The sequence below is a fragment of the Perna viridis genome, chromosome 8 (genome assembly GCF_037379345.1).
Source record: "Perna viridis isolate PV_CMFRI_1.1 ecotype Kerala chromosome 8, ASM3737934v1, whole genome shotgun sequence".
NCBI classification, from domain to species: Eukaryota; Metazoa; Mollusca; class Bivalvia; order Mytilida; family Mytilidae; genus Perna; species Perna viridis.
Genome location: NC_142452.1, coordinates 15,924,824 through 15,937,079, shown reverse-complemented (window position 1 = coordinate 15,937,079; position 12,256 = coordinate 15,924,824).

Sequence of the window (12,256 nt, the reverse complement as noted above, 5' to 3'; positions counted from 1 at the left end):
TTTTCTAGAAACACCCGCCGAGTTGCTCATAAAAAGTCAAGTCCGAGGCAGACAAACGAGGGAAGGAAAACTATGGCCCGTTGAATAAATCAGTTTTCATGGTGCTGATGGATACACCATAACGATCCACGAGTTCATGATAACGACCATAAAACTTCTGTAGTGATGACTTCAATCTTGTAGCAACATAACCCTGTTCCAGAAGCCTATTTGTTAGAGTTCTAGCGCGATACAAAAAGTCTGCGTACTTTCGGCAAGCTCTGGCATAACGTATGAGTTGTGATATGAACACTCCATACGCAGGAGCCGAAGGGATGTTGCCACAGATGAAAGGAAAGTTGAGAATTCTGAATGAAAAGTCATCACGTTTGTCGTAAAGTTTGGTCAATAGTTTCCCTTTACTATCGATTTCTAAGTGTAGGTCAAGATATGAGGCTGACTTCACAGTGTCTGTAGTATCCTTTATCTCAAGTTCTTTTGGGTAGATGCGATGTATCAAATCCCCGAAATTAGAATTGTTTAAAGATAATACGTCATCTATATAGCGGAAACTGAGATTGAAGGATCTAGCCAAACGATATTCTTTCTTTCTGATCAGATCAGCTATAAAGTCAGCCTCATAATAGTGAAGAAATATGTCAGCAAGTAAAGGAGCACAGTTTGTTCCCATTGGAATGCCGACGGTTTGTTGAAAAACACGTCCACCACACTGGACAAATATGTTGTCAATTAAAAATTCCAGCATTTTGTAAACATCTTCCTCTGTATATTTGGAAGATGATTTGGAATTATTTCTTACAAAGTATGAGGAATCTCTACCAAGAACTATATATTTGTATCTAGGTGTACCATCTTTTTTGGAAAAACAGGGATGTATAATGTTTTTAAGTCGGAATTTTAACTGAGTATGGGGAATAGAAGTATACAGTGTTGAAAAATCATAGGTTTTAATGCTATTATATTCAGATGGTAGTCTTGAACTGATTGTCTCCAAAAGATCTTTCGAATTTTTCAAAATCCACATTGAATTAATACTCCTACGGGAGTAACAAGTGTTGTGGTAGGACTGCAGACCCTTTTTGACAGTTGTGAGTGTAGAAGTTAAAAGTTTTGAAAGAGGTTTGGTGGTACATTTTGCAGATCCAGCTATGAAACGTTGTTTGTATGGATTCTTGTGAAGTTTAGGAATCCAGTACATAGACGGTAAATCACAATCATCGTCCTTGATAGAGAGACCAAAAGAGGATAGCACAGATTTATGGTTTTCCACAATCTCGTCTTTGGAGAGAGTGGTAGCAGTGTAGGTCTTATTACTGCTATTATTTTCTACGTCTACCTCTGATAATAAACATTGGATATAAAACGTTTTGCGGACAAAAACAATGTTGTTTTGGGCTTTGTCTGCTGGTACGACAACATATTTGTCATGTATAGTAGACAATGTTTTTGCTACATCGGGGTCCTTTGAAAACTGATGTAGCCTTGGCACTCATTGACCTACTTAAAACTTTCATTCGTTTCAAAATTAAAGACCTCACGGCCTTTAACCACTCTGACAGAGAATCAATGTCGTCTTGTTCTCGTTTTATCCATTTTCTTGCATAGTCCTCGACGGCATCCATAAGAACTTTAAAGTTATAATTCCAATTTTTGCAGCGTGGTTCACGGTACTTGGGAACTTTAGAAAGGATATTACGCAGAGATTCATTTTCGATAATGGTTAATTCTCCTGTAACGACGTGACCAGAAGGACCATATTTGAATGGAGAGGTTTTGCAAGAACAGTCAGATGGTGTAGCCTTGAAGTCCTCAATCTCGAGGTTCTGCAATAGCCTTTTATAATTGAAAATTTTGGATGCGATGGGTGAAGTATAGGAATATGAAATAATTGGTATGGATTTGTCTTTGAAATATGGGGGAATTTTGTTGGTGAAGTTTTTGTGATGGAGTATGTTAGCCAAATTAATTGCATCTATACCTTTGTTGACAAACGGTAGTGGAAGAAATGATCGTTTTTCTTCATCTTGATCCTTCACACAAACTGGTTTAAAGAGTCTGTGGTAACCAATATCCAAAATGATGGAAACAAGTCTGTATAATGATGAGGTGGGGTCAGAAACAGGAGTGTCAGGACTTGTTTTGTAAAGGGAGTGTAGTAGAGTGAGAGGTATATAATAAAGTTTGGTTCTAATGTGATGAAGTCCAAGAGGTTTTTGTATGAAAGGAAGGAGACCATCTATGGAGACATCAGTAACTTAGGTGACGTATAGTGGCGATGGCCATGACTCCTTTCCCGTCTTGGATTTTTGTCAAATAAATTCATCACATTTATGTTATTGTTATATTGGCTTGAAAGGTTTCCTATACTTTTGATGTTGTCATTGCATCCGTCAGGTATTGCAGTACCTAGTCTGCGTATCCAGTACTCCTCTCTTTCCCTACGATAGTTTTTACTTAGAACGGGACTGTTCGTAGGATGGTAATTTTTTTCTAAAATACGAACTTTCATGGAGAGGATTGAATGATCTTGTTGATTAAAGTGTTGATAAATTGTCGGGAATTTGGTGATGTTAATTCCCGAACGATGACCGCACATTCTTTTATTTAATCGTTCTTGCGTTTCTCCGACATATATTAAACCACATAAGTTGCATTCTAATGCATATATTAAGTTTGTTGATTGGCAACTTAAGTCATCGTGACTTCTTGTATGGAAGGTTTTGTTTGTAAGGGAACTGGAGAAGTAAGGGTCGGTTATAAGAATGTTGCATGTTTTGCAATTTTTAATACCACATTTTGATATGGTACATTGTGGTTCGTCATCGTTGTAGTCAAATATATCGTTTAAAGTGATGGAACAAGGTTTGACAATTTTAAAATAGTCAGAATTTTTGTACTGGAATAGATGGTCTGCAGACTGAACGTGTGATTGGGTACTTTTAGTTGAATTGGTGGGGGCACTTTCCATACCAGATGTGAGTGTGCTTTTATCACCAGCTTAGAAAGGGAGAAACACTAATAAACTCCTTCAAAATAACTTTAATGCATATAAGATATACATGTGTGTAATAACTTAAGTAACTGTAAACCACTCTCATGTCATTTTTATTTAATTATTTGAGGTATGAATATTTTCAGTATTTATTGTTAGAAAAGTAACAGACCACACTCAAATTGGCCATTTATTTCTCATAGATTAGCTTAATGTGAACTCTCAGTTTTAACAAATTTTAGATGTTTTTATTTTCAAGTTTTTGGATAGGCTAATTCAGATGAAAATTAGATGATTCTCTGTTTTCAGACTACAACTCAAAATATGTATATAACCACTGATATTTGGTATGAATTGTGTATGTAGATCATCTTTGTTTCCTGTTTTCAAGCCATGTTTTTTGGAGTTAGACATATTTGAATGATCGCAATGCTGACACTTTGGTATTTTTTTTGCCAATATTTTGCATTAGCATCTGTTTATGCATATACATGTATTTCCACAGTTATGTCAATCTTTTTTAAGATTGATGTTTAGGTCAGTTCATCAGCTTATACAAAATTTAATTAGAGAACTTTACTGTGCATTTAATTAAAATAAGCTAACCTCTGTGGATAATCAGCTTTACACATCTTTATAGGCCACATCCACAATTTAAAGACCAAACAAAAATAATGTTGTCTTTCCAATTACCCTCTAAAATTCTGGGTCGGTAGGTAGGGTTTTTTATCTTTTATTTTTATTTTATTTTATTTTATTATTTTTTTTTTGGAAATGAAATAAGTGTGACACCAAACTCAGAGTACAGTTAAAACCAAATCTGCAAAGATTAAAAATGTAATTGACTCAGTCCCTGGCCAAGAGCACGTACACTAACGTGTGTTTGCAATCGTTTCTAAATAAAAACTAGTATTTCTAACTTTTTGTTTTTTTCAAATTAAGTATAGAAAAAAATACCTCAGGCTGTATTTTCTTCTTTTCTCTTTCTGTACGACAGTCTAAAGGCTTTTTTTTTAAATCACAAATAAAAACTTTTGGGTAGGGGGTCTGAAGGAGGGTCAGTAGGGTGACCTGAAACACAATAACTTTTTTAGGCCTAATTGGACTAATTTATAAATCATTGTGTATTCCTAATGTTCTATTATGTATATCTATAATAAAATAGAAATAATTAAAAATAAGAGAAATATATGAAATGTAATCATATGTATGTTTCAATCATTTTTTTTTATGTTTCATTGGCATGTAAAAGTGTTGACCGGTCGCACATTTTGGACATGAAGTGCTAATGGTTCACTTTTACACGCAGATGAAACAAAAAATGAAACCCTCAATTCTTAAGTACATCATCCTATACATGTGTGCAAATAATAACTAATACCTAAGGATTCTGTACACTCAACTGGCTATAAATCATTGTATGGATAGGCCATATGATATTCAATAAGTCACACATTCACTATCAAATATCTCTGTTGTAACAGTATTTTGAGTTAACAGGAACTTTATTGATTCAAAAGTGGGACAATATCCTTTACCAACTCAAAAATGCTTTTAGTTTCAATGATTGCCTGAAATAATGTACATGTATTGTTTAAAAATGTTTCATTATTTTATTTTTTTAAATCACACTATCTTAAGTAGCAAAATTCTTGGTTAATCTCCCTATTCTCTCATACAGGACATTCCTTGATTCACATTAAAAAAAAAGATTAATGATGATGGAAAACAGTATTCTTCATACTTTATTTCGTAGAAGATCTACATTCACAATGTATATTATGGTGTGTTCGTTGAGGTCTGTGTCAGGTTTTCTCAGGTCTCTCATTTAACTAACAAAATGCCATTAACCTTTTCATTTAACGGTGTGATAGTTTTTTTTGACAGAAATTCCAAAGATTTATATGAAAGTATCAAGTCAAATAGAGTTATCTCCCTTATGATGAGCCAATGTGACAGCACGGCGGTTGATAGCAAAATCAGTACAGAAGACTACGATATTAACTTTGGTCTTAAGAAAAGACCAGGAAACATGAAAAAAGGAAGATTTGAAGCTCAAAAGATGGCTTAACTTCCAATTAATGACAGTATTGGATGTTATTGAATGAAAGTTTCACACGATCATTATTACATGTTCAATTGTGTTCCTGATGACTAGAAGTGATTTCTTTAAGTTCTTGTGTCAATAACTTTTTTTTCAAACCATAGACATTTAAAAAGTAGATATTCAAATGATGGACGACATTATGAGTGGCATTTCCATTGCTAATGTTCAGTACTTAACATCGAGGGTCAACTTGCATCGAACTGTTATCTGTATGGAGTACTTCGATTGTTTTCATGAAAATGTGACTCTTCTGAACGACAATTCAAATTAAGCGTTGACGTTGCGGTGGGGGCGTTACTTCCAAGTCAGATTCATTCAAATGTGTTTGCAGGCTAGTAGCCTGTGTGGTGCAGCACCGTCCATAACCTCCATTGAAACTGGACAATCAGTGGAGTCTTGTTATAAATTGTTTATTGTCAATGTACAGTTTATCAAGAATGAACCATTGACACTTTGTCGACCTTCCTGCCTAGCGATTCTCATAACTCGGTAAATATACGCTTTCCTCAGTTTCCGGGGGCTGGTATGGTCCACTGTGCACCCCCACTCATCAACTACAGGGTGATTTTCGGGTATCTTTATACCCCCCATTACGGATCATTTTGTTGCCAAAGAGTTTTCTCGGGTTCTTCTTCAGTATAAGCCTACATTTGTATCCCCTTGGGTAAAAAAGGCAAGGTTTTTGTGACATAGTTGTTCGAGTGTCTAAGTCTTCCTGGGATAGCGTGTGTGAAGAAACTAAATACTTAAAGACATCAAGATGTAACCAAATGTCTTCGCTTTAAAATAGTACCAAGAAAGTTGCGATTTCAATTGGGCATTTTGGAGTTAAATATATAAAGGTACTCCTACCCCACCGAAAAAATCGCTAAAATTGACATAATTTCAATGTCAAAACCCCAAGAATATCTATGCTTCAGTAAAAAAATGGTTTATTTGGTATTTTATGTCTAGTTTTATCAAAAATATTAATTCCGGGGTCCTTCTGATGACTTGAAGTGATATTCGTACTGACACTGTAAAACTTATATTTTAGACATTCATGATTAAGAAATTGCTGCACCCAACATATCTGATCAATTCAGGGCTTGGATTTTTTTTGGGGTTACAATTACTTTAAACTCCTAAAAAAGGAATTTTCAGAATTTCAAAATTTCTTCTATATCACCCGTTATTGTCATTTTTCTCTCTCTCAAAATACCGCGATTAAACAAGCTTTTGTGTGATATAGTACATTTATATCGTGTCTTAGCATTCAAATGAGCCTACGCAATAAGTATGTAATGTTTTAAAAGTCAAGTTAGGTGAAAAATTGCCACCCTACCCATGAAAAAAAATGAACCAAAATGTTCGTTTTATGCGTATAAATGATATACAATAGACATGTCGGGTACTGTTTTTTTAATTATCGATGTATCCAACAAATCTGCTCCTTTCAGCCGTGTATTTTTCAATTTCAATGTGACAAAAAAGCGTTTTTCATAAACTATTTTCTTCCACTTTACCGGTAATTGGCATTTTTTTCAATTATCGTACTTCAATCAAGCGTTTTATGTCCAATGACTTCTTGTTAGACTTACAGTGCTTGAAAGGTGAAAATTTGTTTGTTTTTTACATTTTAAGGTCAGTATCTTGAGATGTAGGATACTACAGACACTGTGAAGTCAGCCTCATATCTTGACCTACACTTAGAAATCGATGGTAAAGGAAGACTAATAGGTCAACTGATGCAAGCTGTTTTTTTAAGGTTTTAATAAAGAAATGGAAGCTTAAGTTTTCAATATCAAGTATTATAGAAGCATTCTTTATGCATCTATAAATACATGACAGTGATGCAGATGCGTGTTTTTTTAAGAATAAATAAGTACATGTACGAAACAGCTGATAGGTGTATCTTGAGGTATAAAAAAGGGATCTGAAGTATCTAATTTTTGCATTTTGTGTTAGACTCTTATACACTTATCCAGCACTTAAGCGTTTAAGTTATATATTCTTCCATTAAATATCAAATGAAAATATATGAAATAAATATATATTTGGTATAATTACACATGATTTATAATATTGCTTTAACAATATGATTAAGATCTATCGTCAAGTGCCACGAAATTCAAAACTAACTACAACCTTTGATCTTGAACCAAAACAGTGTATAATCTGCACATTTTCATGTGCAGTTCACTTGATTTTTAAAAACAGGGTCTTTTATCAAATAAGCCTTAAACATTACTGATAAAAATAATTATTGGAGGCAAACAGGTATGAAACACTCAGCTTAAATGCAATAGTGATGCCTCATAGAAAGTGGTACTCATGGGGTATATTCGGCATGTGGGTAGACAACCTGATGAAGATGATATGGATACAAGGATTGGTGACCTTTGTCCTTGAACTTTGACCTTGAGGTCAAAATTTGGGCATTTTGCTTTTATGAAGTAAATGTAACAAATCATGTCTGGTTACAAAGAATGGCGATTTTTAACTTTAATTTGAACATGACCATGAGATAAACTGTTTCTGTTTACTTTTTTCATGTACATGTAACACATGGTAATAGGCTTTTTGGATTTTTGAGTGTTGATATAAAATTTCAAGAAGATGAGCGGTTGATACGATGGATGATTGTTTTACAATGTTGCAGAACATTATCTACTTCTACTTTTGTAATGTAACAATTTATCATCTGCGCTGAAGATAGTTTTTGACTATTTAAAGATCCTGTCTTAGTAGGATAGCAGGCTATCGATTTTTTTTAAAGAATTTATTGCACCGGACTATAGTACGGCTAAATTATATATCGATGGAAAGCTTATTCCAAGCCCTATCGAAATATCGATGTCGTACGCATCGATTATGGTCACGTCTCTAACAAAATGGGGTCAAAATTAATCATAGTTATTTTTTTTGTATGACTTACTTCCCTTTGCTGGTAAGAAAAAAATCTAACCTTTTTAGATCAGATCAGCTCAGATTCCATCTCATACAAGACCCAATAGCTATATTTAAGACAAATAAACAAATAGTGCCGTCCGCAGCAGTGTTTGGTAAACATGCCAAAAACTTTCAAATTTCAGCAGCCCGAAATGAAAGGTGACCTTTGAGGTATCGGAATGTAAAATTAGAAACTAAATATTTAAAAAGCACATCCTGAATTTTTTTAATATCTAACATTTGCAGTAAAATATCGGATTTTTTATTTAAATAGCAGCTTTGAAAGTGTCATTTCTCCATTAGTTCAAATACAAGTCCCCATTTGGTTCATTCTGTGAATATTTCGTATATCATCATATAATACTAAACAAAACTGTTCAGTATGACTAGGTTTTTTATAACCATCTCAGTTCTTGAAAAAAAATTATGATAAACATGGAAAACTCAAAAGAACATGACTGAACATGTCTATAATTTAATGTTTCCTGGTACAACGAGAACTATCAGTTCTACTTTTACAATAGAACCCAGGTGTTGAAAGAATAGGTTCTAAACAGATTTAAGCTGTCGTAAATTAAAAGTTAGTAAAAGTATTGACCATTCTGGCATGTAATCTCGTATTCTTCACACAGACTTGTTATGAATGTACAGTTTGTGACTGGGAACTCGGATAGCTTTTGAAACCTGCGTGTCAAGTTATGAGAATATCTTAGCGGAAAAGAGAATATCTCAATTCTATTGCACCGGCCTCTTGGTAGGAGAGTATTGACGATAGAGATTTGTTCTACATATTGGAATAGTTTTTTGTAACCTTGTTGGTTGTTTGGAGTTTTTCTCCTCAAAGTACTTAAACAAAGAGATGGACTTCGGGGAGGCTTGCGTGCTTATATTGTCAATCTAACTCCTGGTTAGTTTGGCTTCTGGGCATTTAGTTTATGATCCCTAAACGTAAACCAAAATGCGTTTCGCTACATGCAGCATCAAATGAAACAACAATATTATGATTTCTGTCTGACACGGGTGTGAAATCATTAGTGTGGTTATAGTCCTGGGCTGGGAGGGTCCACCGTGCGCCCCCACTCATCAACATCATGTACTAACTAAGGGGGTTTTTAACGTCCTTGACTACCTTATCGGGTCTCGCACGGACGGTCAACATCATGTTGATTTTTAGATAATTTTATACCTCCCATTACCGAATCAATTTGTCGCCAAAAAATACTGCCGGATTCTTTTTCAGTATAAGCCTAATATATTTGTACCCCACTGGGTCAAAAAGCCAAGATTTTTGTGACATAATTGTTAGAGCGTCTTAGCCTTTCTAGGATAGCATGTGTGTAGTAATATGTCAGTTTACTTTGTTCTGTAAAAAGTAGATGTCCGTAGAATAAAAAAAAAACTTTAAAAATGTTTCAATTTATTGTTTGGTGACAAAAACATTCGTAAATGGGAGGTTATCTCAGCCCACGTACTATTATTGATTGCTTTGAAAAGTGTTCGTTCGCTGAGGTACATCACGACCGGTTACTGCATGCATAAGCGGCAGAGAATTTTTGAATTAACCAAGACCCCTTGTATTATTGTTTATTGATTTAATAATAAAATAAGATTCAGTTTTATAGTATATTATAGATTAAACATGCAAATAAAAATTTGCAGTATATGATATCATTTTAGCCCTGGTTTAATATATATGGAGTCCCTGTTCTTCACGAGGTACAAAACAATGTATTATAGCGAAAAGGGAGGGGGTTTCTTCGTAGATCACCAACATAGTACCATAATGAAACGACTTTTGGAGTCAGATATTCTGAATTAACTGGAGCTCCCGCATAAGACTGGTCACACTATTTATGAATTCCTTGTTATGTAGATATAAAGGAAATGTGGGTCAAAGCCAAAATGTTGTAATTTTATACGCACCCATAAAAAGAAGTACATAAGCTTTATAAATGGAAGGGTGCGTATAAATTGAGCGACATTGTCTTTTCAGCGACTATCTTTTGAGCGACGCTTTTTGAGTAATTGCGTATATCATTTGAACGACATCAAATCAATACAAAATATAAAAACGGCATATAAATTCAGCGACATATTTTTAATTGATTAAATACAGATGTACATAAAATTCACATAAACGGTCCACCAGTTCGCACTGGTCAAAACTAGCCCTTTCTCGAATGTATTAGTTCAACTTCAGTGAATCGACCAGTACTTTTTCCCTTCTGAATATCACTAAACAGATTAAACGACAATAAATAAAGACAAAAATATATTAGTGAAATACATTTAAAATGGAGATTGAGAAGTACACAACGAATCGAGGGAAAGAAGGTATAGTTGTTGATGGATTTAAGTATAGGCTTGACAAATCATATAGTGCCACACATCTTTGGAGATGTATAAAAGCCAAATGCAAAGCCCGATGCAAGACAGATTTAACGGATTTGATAATATTGGATGGACGTAATGAGCATAACCATGAAAAGGAAGAAGAAAGAAAGATACAGAGACACAACATCAGACAAGCTTGCAAGAGAAAAGCTGAAGACAGCATAACAGAACGGCCACACAAGCTAATAGTACATGAAGTTGGGAAAACAGAGAACGCTAGTTTAGTCCCAGAAGATGTTGGCCTGATAAGACAAGCTGTTTATAGAGTAAGGTATGTTCAATAAAAGTATTATAATATGATCATGATTACACTAAAAATGAAGAAAACAACAAAAGTGTTGTTCCATTGCTTATCCTATTATTAAACATATATAATGATTTTGTGTCATATAAATTTATTCCATATCCTATGAGTTCCTAATATTATTTATTTGTTTATATTTTCAGGAGAAAGAGCTTCTATGCGACCAATGCTTTTGACTATTAACGAAAAGTCAAATGTGCAGCAGATGCGTGAATTCCAGGAACAGTACAGAGCAGGCGATATCTCAAGACTTGAGTTCGTTAAACTTATGGCATACAAGTCTCAGCCGGTCATCAATTTATAACGATTGTGTACATAGAAGTTTTTAATAGTACATTATTTTTAACACTTGTAAAGTATTTTATATAAACTATGTGGTTTCAGTGAACAATAAACAAACACTATATCCTGCTCAAAATCCTACTTCCACCTCCCCGTGGTGAGCAGGGGACACTGACTAACGGAAGAGGTAATAAGTATTTTTCTCAGGTAAATGTCGCTGAATTTAAAAAATAAAAAGTCGCTCAATTTATATGTGTTTTGTCGCTGAAAAGATCATGTCGCTCAAATTAAGAAAATGCAAAATGTCGCTCAATTCATCATCTCCCCTTTTTATATGTTTTGTCACATTTAAAATTTCTTCTTTAAATAGCTAAACCACTGGTCCATTCCTCTCTTTTAATATGCATTAATGTTTTATTAACTACGATTTGTTACAAACCCCATTAAAATCATCTCTCATATCTGCTAGTCTTAGTATTACATGCATATGTCGAAAGTTTATGCACATTGACTATTACAATCCGGAATTAGAACGTATTTAACTCTGATTTGGTCCGAGTCTTATAAATGTCACTTAAAAAAATAAGGAAATATCCAAATAAGAACACAAATACATAATTCTTTCGAAGATTTCTAGAAACTTAACAAAACAAACCCAGATGAACAAATTGTACTTAACATATCATTAACAAAACGCAATAACACAAGATTGTAAATTTGACTACGCGTACTAATTATTGACTGGCCACAATATGCAATACATTATACAGAGCACGTGAAATTCCACATTTATGAGGTAGCTTGTACCGCCGATATTTTACTAATTAAAAATACTTCTTATCATTACACAAAATTGGCAGTTAATTCAGAAGGTGTCTGGTTATAAAATCTATATATTTAAAGCCAATGTAGTTGATAGACATGCACGAGTGTCATACAATCGATCAAAAATGGCTTTAAAATGGCACAAAAATACGGTCTGCAAATCTACGTCAATATTTTCTGCGTGACAATATTTTTTTTTTCAAAATTACTGCTTTATGTAATCCTTAATGCTTACTTTGAAAGACACTCAGATCTTTTTTCATGTTTCCATAATCAAACTTTTTAACATCCTGTATTCGTGGAGGAAAACAAGGCGCCGTCACAAAACGCGAAATTTCATAAACTGTAACCACAATACGTTTGTACGACAATTCTTATTTGAAAGTTGAATGAGTTTCCAACAAAACGTTATCAAATATAG